This window comes from Dermochelys coriacea, chromosome 21, assembly GCF_009764565.3.
Source record: "Dermochelys coriacea isolate rDerCor1 chromosome 21, rDerCor1.pri.v4, whole genome shotgun sequence".
Classification (NCBI taxonomy): domain Eukaryota; kingdom Metazoa; phylum Chordata; order Testudines; family Dermochelyidae; genus Dermochelys; species Dermochelys coriacea.
The window spans coordinates 2,202,578-2,213,024 of NC_050088.1; the positions used below are offsets into that span (position 1 = coordinate 2,202,578).

The 10,447-nt window shown below is 51.1% G+C and overlaps 1 protein-coding gene across 2 annotated transcripts in view; it reads right to left on the reverse strand.

Moving 5' to 3' along the window:
• Positions 1–7,723, reverse strand: part of TAFA3 (TAFA chemokine like family member 3) — a 66,379-nt gene extending 58,656 nt beyond the window's left edge. The window contains exon 1 of one of the 2 annotated variants that reach the window (XM_038380303.2): positions 7,484–7,723. The gene's annotated coding sequence lies outside the window, so the exon portion shown is untranslated. The remainder of the gene's footprint in view (positions 1–7,483) is intronic. The other variant, XM_038380302.2, reaches the window with a different exon arrangement.
• Positions 7,724–10,447: the final 2,724 nt, after the last annotated feature.

Below are 10,447 nucleotides of genomic sequence, written 5' to 3' on the forward strand. Positions count from 1 at the left end.
TCCCAATGCCAGAGGCTGAGTGTGCAGGGCCATGGAGCCTGGGTTCCCTTCTCCGCACCTCCAGGCAGCCCCTGCAGACATCTCCGCTGCTGTCTGCATTCCAAAGATACCTAGAGACTGCACTAGAAACTGCTAGGTGCGAAGGACCCACACCGAGCCGGTGCCCACCCCAAACAGTTTGCACAGACCAGACAGAACAATGCGGCAGAAAGGAACTAATCTCTACTGACAGGTGGGGAACTGAGGCATAGAGAGGCTAAGTGACTTGCCCAAGGTCACACGGGGAGTCTCAGGTGACCCTGGTTCAGTTCCCACCTGTGTCAGAATCTCCCTCAACTGCCGTAATCACAAGACCTGCCTTGCTCCTGGGCAGCACAGGCAGATGCTGCCCATGCTCTACCTGCTCAGTGGGCAGAGTCCCCCAGGGTCACCAATGCAGCCTTGTTCACCAGAGCTAAGCCCGCTTTCCAAGGAGTGAAAAGCTGAGCTGGGAAACACCTGCTCTGGTTACCTGCTCACTAGCTTATCAGAACTTGGGGGGCGGGGGAGGGTTTGGCATCTTTGGTTTCTGTGTCCCAGTGGCAGACATACCCGTCCTATCCCCACCTGCCCAGGGAAAGACAACAGCCACCCTGGGAACCAGCTGGCCAGCATCCCTGCCCAAGCCCACGCTGACACAGAGAAAATGCTGCACCGTCCCCTGCAAGTGAGGTGGCCAGACATGGATCCCTGACTACAAATGGCACAATGCATTTCATGACAATGCCAGTGAAGACACCATGGGCTGCTGTCAGGACCGTTGCCAAAACGCAGGCTGACATGAATGCTAATGAGAGTGTCAGAGTGTCCGGGGCCTATTCCTCCCTTTGTCTCCGGAGTCACTTTTCACCATTTCATGTTCCTTCCCACCAACAATCTGATGCCCCAGAAGAGCTGCTGACAAACTGCGCAAGATTACATGATCAAGCTTAAAGAGATGCTGCATTCGGTGGCTCCTCTTCAGCTCTGGGTAATAACTGCCATGCTCTCCAAATGGAAGAGAGCATTTTTAACATGGGCCATTTTCTGCGCCTGTTCTAGTCAGCCTCTATTGTGCTAGCATCATTGCAGCAGTTGTGTTTAATTTTGTAACACATTCATTAAGTATGGTATAGAGCTGTGAGTGATGAAGTGCTAAAGAGAGTTAGCAGAGGTTAATCACCAACAGCCATGGAAATTATGATCTCAGCACTAAGGTGTTGATTTCATTTTTACCAAATGATATGGTCTGAAATCTAAAGCCTTGTTTTGTTGTTGTTGTTAAAGCAGCATTTAAAATGCTGAACCTCCAGTTGGTGCTGCTCCAGCTGTAACGCTGTTTGGAATGCAGTCTGATGCCCAACAGCGTTAATGAGGGACTTTCTGTCACAATCAATTATGCTCCAAGTTTTAGAAGTCTGGCACATTATGTGCACAGGCTTGTGAGAGAGGATAATTATATTCAGCAATATTCCATGGGAAAAAAAAAAGAGGAGATGGGGGAAATAGGAATTAGGCGCAAGGTTTTCAATGCAAAACAACACAGTACCTGTCTCTTAAGGGATACCACATCACACCCCTCTCAGGCCCAGCGGCTTTGCCAGCTTTTGGAAAGCTATTCTAATAGTCCAGCTATTTCAGGACATCTATGAGTTTGCAGCATTTTTGATTGGTCAGAAAGGACAACATAACCTTCTAGGGACAACATATCATGTAGTTTATAAACCAAATGTGTGTTTTTGGGAGTGGGGGGAGGGGGTAGATGAGATGGGGAGAAACTGAATCTGAATCAAAACAGTCTCATGATTGTGTTACTAAATGCCAGTACAAGGTATGGGTTGGTTGTCTGCTGAATTTAAACACTCCGCTGCAATGTTTGCAGCTCAAAGCATAACAGCATTGGGCTAATGCATGAAAAGCAGGATTTGGAGCAGACTGTAACCTATGGTGAAACTGATTAGTCCATGTCAATTTTCCAAAAGGAGTGAAATACAAAGGGTAAACCAACCCAATAAATGAAAGTAAATTAAGATTGTACAGTTCTGGACATTGCACTCACCCCTGGTTTGGTTAGTAACACAGACAGTCACGGGTATGACGTGTATCTAGCAATATGGAATACTCTCATGCAGCCTCCCTGTAACACTAGGAAGTCTCTCTGTGACCCAGTGTACACAACTGGAACACCCACTGCAGAGCAGCACCTGGGAAGCAGGATCACAGTAAGTGCACCTCAGCTATCCCTGTCTTCACCTTAGGGCCCAGCTCTGCAAAGTACCGATCCCCATCACAACCCCACTCACTCTCAAACAGCTGAGTAAGGCAGCAGTTTTAACTTCCATCCAGCACCTCTCAGAACCAGCCCCGAGCAAAGATGGCCATTTTCAGACAGGAGAGAAGATTATGCCCCATGCTCCAGCTCTTCACTCTCCGAGCACTCTGGGTACTGCCACTGCCTCTGCCTCCCTGAAAGCTAAGCAAGACCTCTGTGCAGGTGAGGATTTCTGTCCATTCAGTCCATGCAGGGCGCAATGGGCAAAGCTGCATCTGTCAACGTGCCCTACTGTAGTGCCCAGCTGGTTGCAACGGCTTCAGATGTTAGCTACAGCACTAGCCAAGCAAAGGTTTCCTGGTATTACAGGGGGAATTAGTCTCACATGCCACATCCCACAAAGTAGGTAAATTGAGAGAGAGAGCATGCACATTGTCCTCTCCCAAGGCAAACCCCATGGTGGGTGCAGAGCCTCCGGCTGCAGCTGCAGTGAAAGGCTGTTCAACGGGGTGCCTCTTGATGCAATGGCTAGTAGAGAAATGTGCCCATTGCAGAAGCACTCCTGTAGCTGGCACTAACTGGCATCCTTTGTGGGGGCCTCAGGAGGGAAGCTGGGGATCAGCCAGACCACAGGGAATGAACTCCTTCCAAGGCGTTGCTCCAGGTGAGGGGTGAGGCACAGTGCGGGAGATGGGTACCCTGCCGCTATAGCTCAGGTACCCAAGGACTGGTTTGGAAGGAAAAGGCAAAAGCAGTGGGTGGGTTGTAGCGAGAAAGGATGAAAACCAGCTGGCACATTGCACTACAAGTCTCAGCACCTCCAATACCCACAGCAGCCCTGGCAGGCTGAGGAGTTTGGGCCCCATCACCTGGACTGGACAAGACCGTGGTTGCTTTCCGACAAATCCTGCTGCTCTCCTCACCAGTAAGAATTACGCGATCTGAAGAGAATCGGAGGATTCCTAGGGAAGTCGGCTCAGGAAGATGTTACTGTCCTTTGAACATAAGCTGATCCTGACAAGGCTGGAAACTCAATACAAATGGGCTCAGTGTTTACAGTGGAACCCACAGGTCACACCGACTGGTTAACTTTTTCTGTAGTGCCCTCCAGGGGATGAATCATGCTTAAGAAGCAAATTCACCTGTTCAAATTACACAAGGCAGAACTCTAGCGGGGTGGGGGGAGTTGTTGATGCTGCTTTGGGCAAAGTGTCCCATGAAGCTAGCTTGCCTTCCCACTCATAGGCTGATTGTTTCGATTTCTGCACAGTAATTTCAGGCATTCAGCTTTCCGCCCTCTGACACACTGTACTCCCATTGTCCCTCCAGCTTTCGGGCACATCTCCACCGCTTGCTTTTAGACTTTTGAACCCTTTTTCTTGGTACTCAAAGTGACACACATTAGAAAAGCCTCTGCGACATGACAATGCAGGGCAGGGCTGAGACACAGTGTGGGAGAAGATTACCCTGCTGCTGAATCTTGGTGGGCCAGGGAGCACAGCACCGTGGGAAATGGGAAAGCAGAGAACGCAGGACTTCCCAGAATTGGCCAGCCCCAAAGTCCACTAGTCTAGTAGCCTATCTCCAACAGTGACACCAGCTGCTTCAAAGGAAGGTGCAAGAACCTGAGCAGCCAGCAGATGGGGGATAATCTGCCCCAGGGGAGTTTCATCCTAACTCCCAACATTTAGACTCTGGCATAAGCCCTGAGGCAGTAGTTTTTATCCCCCTTTTCATTTTAAAATTAGCTGTTAGAGCTCTGGATATTCCTGTGCCACTCCATCTGTGAATCTTGCCAAGTTGGTGGCCTCCATGACATGCTGTGGCAATGAGTTCCACAGGCTAATTACATGTTGTGCAAAACTGTAGAAGCTGCTGGGATTCTGCCAGGCAGGCCCAAAGGAGGCACAAACACACTGTCCAGAATGACAAAGCAGCAGCAGGGAACCCTGCAGGGCTGAACACATCTGCCCATTAAAGGATCTCTCTCCTTCTCTCTTGCAGTCTGATTTCCTTTCACCTCCTTGCTCATTCCGTCAGCATTTGCCGCATTCTCTTCTCCACCAAGGGTGAGCAAGGGAGTTTTTAACTTGAATTCAGCCCAAGTGCTGGGACTGACTCCTGCCCTTGCACTTCGTGACTCCCATCTCGTGGTGCTGCTGGCTCTATTGACAGCTCTATCCTCAGATTCACCCAGGGCCTGGAGCTGCTGCTTTCAGATGGAGAGAGGCAGCTCAGCAGGGGGGTTGATACCCAAGGTTAACAGCAGCTAAATCAGTCTGGTCATTCCAGGAGGGTAGGACACTTGACAGCTAAAGTTGTTGTTCCTGTGACTGTCAAGTGCTGCCAGCACAACTCAGCTCCCTTGGGAGCACGCGTGTGCTGCCGGCACAGTGCCCCGGGAGCACACCTGTAGTGCTGCAGAGGAGAGCCTCTTGAATATCTTTGTGCCATGTCACCAGTGATGGCCAATCAACTTGAATCATGCAAGAGAGATTATTCAGAGAGTAAGCCCTCCTATTCTCTCTACCAGGCCAGTGCTAGGGCGTGGGATCCCCTGCTTTCCATCTCTTTGGGATGGCCAAGTCTCTGGCTGGCACATTCCTCCTTTCTAGATGCCAGGCCTCTGTTGGGAATCTTTCCCCAGACACAAAGGGGCCAATGAGAAGAGGGGAATGCTCATGCCAGGCATAAGAACAGCTCCAGCCCCTTCTGCCCCTTACCTCATTCTACAAGTCAGCTCGACAGGACGTAGAATCTTTGGGCCCAATTCTGATCTGGTATAAATCAGGAGTAGCTCCACTAAGCCAATGAAATTAAAGCAGGGGAAATGAGGTGAGATCAGAATCAGACCCATCTAGCATCTTAACTCCTGTCTGAACCCCTCTGCTGTCAGGAACAATTGGTGCCAAGTGGGGCCATTGGTGGGTTCTGTATTTTACTTCCCAGAAAAAAAGCAACTCTTGCTATAACAACTGAGCTTTTATGCATTCTCAGGCTGCTTTCCAAAGGAGATCAATATAATTTACTCCATTTTACAGATGGGGAAATTGAGGCACAAGAGGGGATGTGACTTGCCCAGCATCAGCCAGCGGGCCAGCAGCAAAGCCAGGAACTGAGCACTAATCCAGCTCTCTATCCACTAAGCTGCCCTCTCCCCCTCCCAGGGTTTGGGCAATGGAGCAACAGCAGCAGGAAATGTTTGCTTCTCTTTTGGTCCTGAGCCAGTCATTTTAGCCGATCAGTTTGCAAGTGCTGGCGCAGGGAAGTGACTGTCCAGCCTCCACAGCTCCTGTGAGGCTGACAACAACAGAAGGCTCAGCTATTGCATACACTGGGACAGAGGGAGTGGAGTTCTCGGACTCATTTTGGAGATTTTACAATAGCCAGGTACAGTGCAGGAAAACGCTACATCTCTCAAACGGTGACCAGATAGGAGGATTGACTTTGATCCCTATTGATGGGCTGGATGTCACTGTGTGTGCATCCTGCAGGCCACAGCAGCGGGGACAGGACCTGACACTTGCTAGGGTGTGTAGACAGCAGCAGTTCCAGGGGAGCCTCTGCCTTGCTGAGCCAGCAAGAGCTGCCCCAAGTTGGTCCTAGCCAGGAACTGCGTTCCTCTGGCCAAGTGAGCCAAGCTGCAAGTCACTCATCAAATGTCACAGTGCCAGCTGGCTGCTGCCCATCACCATCACAGATGACTTCCACTGAGTCCTGAAGGATCTGCCTCTGCCATGAGTCACTCTCCCAGCTCAGGTCTCTCTCTCACCTACAAATTATGCAAGGTTTTGAGCTAGGTTTTTTAGATGCACGCTGCAAGTGGATAATTTAATTAGTTTCACTGTTGGTTCAGCCTTGTGCCTAGCAGGAGTTCACCGTTTCTTTAGAACCAGTCCTTTCTGGCATGGAGCCACAGACCTCCCTCCTCAGATCTATGCCACCGCTGGCCCTGGTGTCTGCATTCCAACACCTACGCTCTACCCTGGGCACAAACACAGACCCAATCCTACAGAGAGGGCACAGGGAGGTGCAAAACAGCCCAGCCTGCTGAGTGAGGCAGCTAGGCAAGATGTAAATGCAGCTAATGGAAACCAGGTCTTGCTGATTTAACTGGCTTTACATCCTACACAGGAAAGCACCCTTCCCGTTGGCAGTGCCTCCATGGAGAACTGCCCGCCTGGGGGAAACTCAAACAGAGACCAGGATCCCACATACAGATGCACGCCAGCCAAGTGGTCACCCACCATACTTATGCTTCAGGAAGGTTTCCTGCCCTGGACTTCCCCACTTTCCCCCAGCCCTGACTCCTCATGCCACTGGGACACTCTCCAGCTGAATCTGAGATCGCAGCCCACCAGTGCAGTGCGGGTTATGACTTCACAGCAGGAAGAGAAACCCAGGGGAAAGGAGAAGAGATGCTGTTATTCAAACCCCAACAGCAACCGGAAAGCCAGGAAAACGCTGTCTGGAGCCAGGCACCTGTGTTCCTATAAATATTCCCCTCTCCCCCTCAGCCCCCTAGTCTGCCCCAGACAGCAACCCCTTAGTGCAGCTGATGCAAGGGGGGGGGTTAAACTCTCCCGCTGCTCCCCCGAGAGCAGACCCTGTCTCCATACTCCGCTAACCCCCCAGGGGAATGGGAGGCGGCGGGGAGGTTCAAGAAGGCTACCTAGGGCCCTGTCTGCCCCGGGGCATTTACTCCAGATTAAGGCAGGGCGGAAATGTAATCACAGCAGCCATCGGGGACTAATGGCCCGTGCGGACGCTCTTATACCGGAATAAGGGACCCTTTGGCGACGCCGCTTCCAAAGCGGTTCCGGAATAAGTGGCTCCCCCCAGGGAGCTCCCTGCAGGCCATGTCCCGGGGGAGGGCTGCTGATCTTTCCTCCCGCGCCCCCTTTCCGAGCGGCTGACATCTCTGCGGAGAAGCAAGTCCCCCCGTGACACGCCGCGGGCGCCAGGGACCTCCCGGCCGGGCTGCTCCCCGGGGACGCCGCTCGTCGCGCAGCGGCGCCTGTGACCCGACCGACGGGGAGGGCGAGGCGGCCCCGGGCGGCTCTCGCTCGCTCGGAAGTTTGCGCCGAGGCAGCCGGAGAAAGTTGGCGGGTCCGGGCGCGCGGGGAGCTCGCCCTCCGGCCGCGGAGAAGCGCTGGGTGCGACCGTGGCAAGGGGGGTCCCCCGCGCACCTACCTGTTGGGTCCCGTCACGGGCGTCCCCGCCGCCGCCGCCGCCCATCCCCGCCCTGCGCCCTGCGCGCCGCCGCTGCGGCTCGGGCCGGCCGGGGCTCCGCGGGCAGCGCAGGGCTGCGCTCGGCTCGGCTCGGCTCGGCTCGGACGCGCCGCGTCTGGCGGCTCCGCTCGCTCCGCACCAGCCTGGCTCGCTCCTGCGCCGCCCGCCCGCTGCAGCCTCCCCGGGGGCCGCCGGGCAGAGCCTGCGAAGGGGCGCAGCGACCCCTAGCGCCCGCCCGCCCGCGGAGCCCCTCGGCAGCTGGGCCGCCAAAGGGGCCGTGCGGGCGGCGGCCCCGGTTCAGGGGCACCAGCTGTCCCGCCTGGATAGCCACAGCCCCGCCCTTGGCTCTTTTCTTATAGAGGCTCCTGTTACCCCCGCCCCGCGCCGCCCCGCCCCTTCACACTTGCCCTACCTGGATCCCACCCCATGGCTCAGCCCCGGGGCACTGGGCGTAGGGGCTGCTGGAGGGGCAGCTCGCGCCCTTCACCCTCTGCCTACCTGTGGGTCTTCAGCACCCGGCCCAGGGGCTCCGCCAGGCTCTGCCCAGGCAGGCTGCCAGAGTAAGGAGGGGCCCCAGTCCGGTGGGGGCCCCCAGTCTGCTAGGCCCTGTACCCCCGGAAGGAAGAGACGGCGCGTGCCCCACAGAGCCTAGGGCGAGGGCCCCCCGCAGGACAGCACCCGCTCTACTTTCAGCCCTTGACTTCAGTGGGACTTAAGCCCTGGCCTAAAGTGGGTTTCTTGAATGGGGGCCTAAGTCATGCAAAGGTGATGGCCCCCCGGGCTGGGAAAAGCATTTCAAAGCCCTCGCGTGAGGGGGAACAGACTAGGGCCGGATATAGGGGCAAGCGACCGCCTGGGGCACCAGGCTCGGGGGCTGCTTTTATTGTTAAGTGGCGAAAGGGACAATGGACTGTCTGAAGCGAAGGGTTTCAGGTATTCCCTATGTGGAGTCATCTTTCAAGAACCTCCTAGAGTGTTGCGGGCCTTTGTAGAACCTCCTGGAACCTTCCAGACTTTCCGAGAACTACCTCTTCCTCCAGCCCCCTAGAACGTTGTCAGCCATGCCCTGTACGTTTCAGTTATTCTTAAAATGAAAACGTTTCTATAAGCTTAGAGGAAACAATTTGTTTTATTTGCGCATATATGGCATGAATAAATACAGATTCACAGATCCTAGTGTGCAAATTTAATGTCTTATATGACAGGGATAACTCGGGCATCCAAATCATGCATCAAAGTTGTGAAATGCGCTACAAATGCAATAAAACGTAAGGTATTCAAAAGTTTAACAATGGGGGGGGCAGAGAGTCTCCTCCCCTGGGGCGCCATTTGGTCTAGGGTCTCCCCACCTTTCTCCCAGCGGGGGACGAGGACCTGCAGCAGTGCGGAAGAGGGCAGGGCAGGGCTGCCATGAGTTTGTTTAGTCACCAGGGCAGAGCGTCAGGCTTAGAGTAAAAAGGAGCTAATTTTTGCTGTATAGGAATTTAACACATTTTTTTAAAAAAAGAACCAAGTCAAAATTGCATTTTTTTTAATGTGTTAAATTAGACCTGGTTAGTCAATACAAAGGGAAAAGTCCTATAAACCCAGCCACATTAATAAGCTGTTAAGTAAATACAAACATTTTACTTTTCAGATCACAGAGTTCTAATAACAGCAACAAAATCAATAAGAAGCTAAATAAATGAAATCTGCCATTTATATTCATCAGATCACTTGAAAGAAAAAAAACTCCCAAAATTAGGCATCTATTGATATGGTTAAGTCAATACAAACATGTTTCTTTCTAGATCACAAACTTTAACACACACAATCAATAGCAAACACTATCAAAACTACTTTTCATATCAGACAAATGCTAATTAAATTAGAATCATATTATTCAACAAGGAAATCTGCACAATTTAAACCCTTAGTGACATGATGGTTTGTAAATACAAATAGATTACTTTCTGGATCACAGAGTTACAACATGGGGGTTGGGGGGAAAGGGGAAAAAATCAGATTTATGTTTAAATTTCAGATTTTAAAGTTCAAATTTAAACGGAATCTGAATCAGGTAATTTATCTGATTTCATCAACAAATTCATGTTTTGTTTGGGTTTTGTTTGTTTTTTCCCTTCTCCTTCCTGGATATCTTCAAGGATTCTATCACTTCATTATAATCATGCAAAAGAGACTTTTTAGTATCCTTAAAAAGACAAAATTTGGCAGGGAAAAGAACTGATACAGCAAATTCTAATAAAGAAGACTCATCTCACAATACAACAAAGGATTTCCTCTTAGCCTTGGTCGGACCAGACATACCTGCCCAAATATCATTATCCTGAGTCTTTCCTTCAGCTCTCCAGATGTCTGATGTCAGTCCTTCCGACTTTGCTTCAGCAAGATATCTAAGCACATGACTAGGCCCATTGATTTTAATCTCATCTGCTTAAAGTTTTACTCATCTGCTTAAAGTTACACACATGCTTCAGCAACTAGCTGGAGCTTCACAGTCTAAAGAAGATGCAAAAGTTACAAGGAAGGTTTCAGTCAGAGGGTTAGAACAGGATATACAAGCAGATGCTGGAGTTTTGTTGGCGTCTCAGAAATATTTTAAATGGTTAATATGAGATCAACTTGTCTACAGATGTCAAATTTAAAAATAAATAGAGAGAGAGGCCTAAATTAGTGTTATCAAAAACCTGTGTTCTCAATGATGTGCTCTGGAAAGATTTGGAACACCTATATTTTTTTCAATGGACTACTGAATTATCCTTAGGAGCTATTTATCTAATCTGTCTGACTAGGGCTTTATACCCCACTCATTACCCTGGTAGCTGAGTGCCAGAGTTATGTGAATAAAGGTTTTTGGTTTGCTGGCTATTTTGAAAAGTTAAATATATATAAGGTTGAACCAGAAACACAATTTTTCAAAAGTTT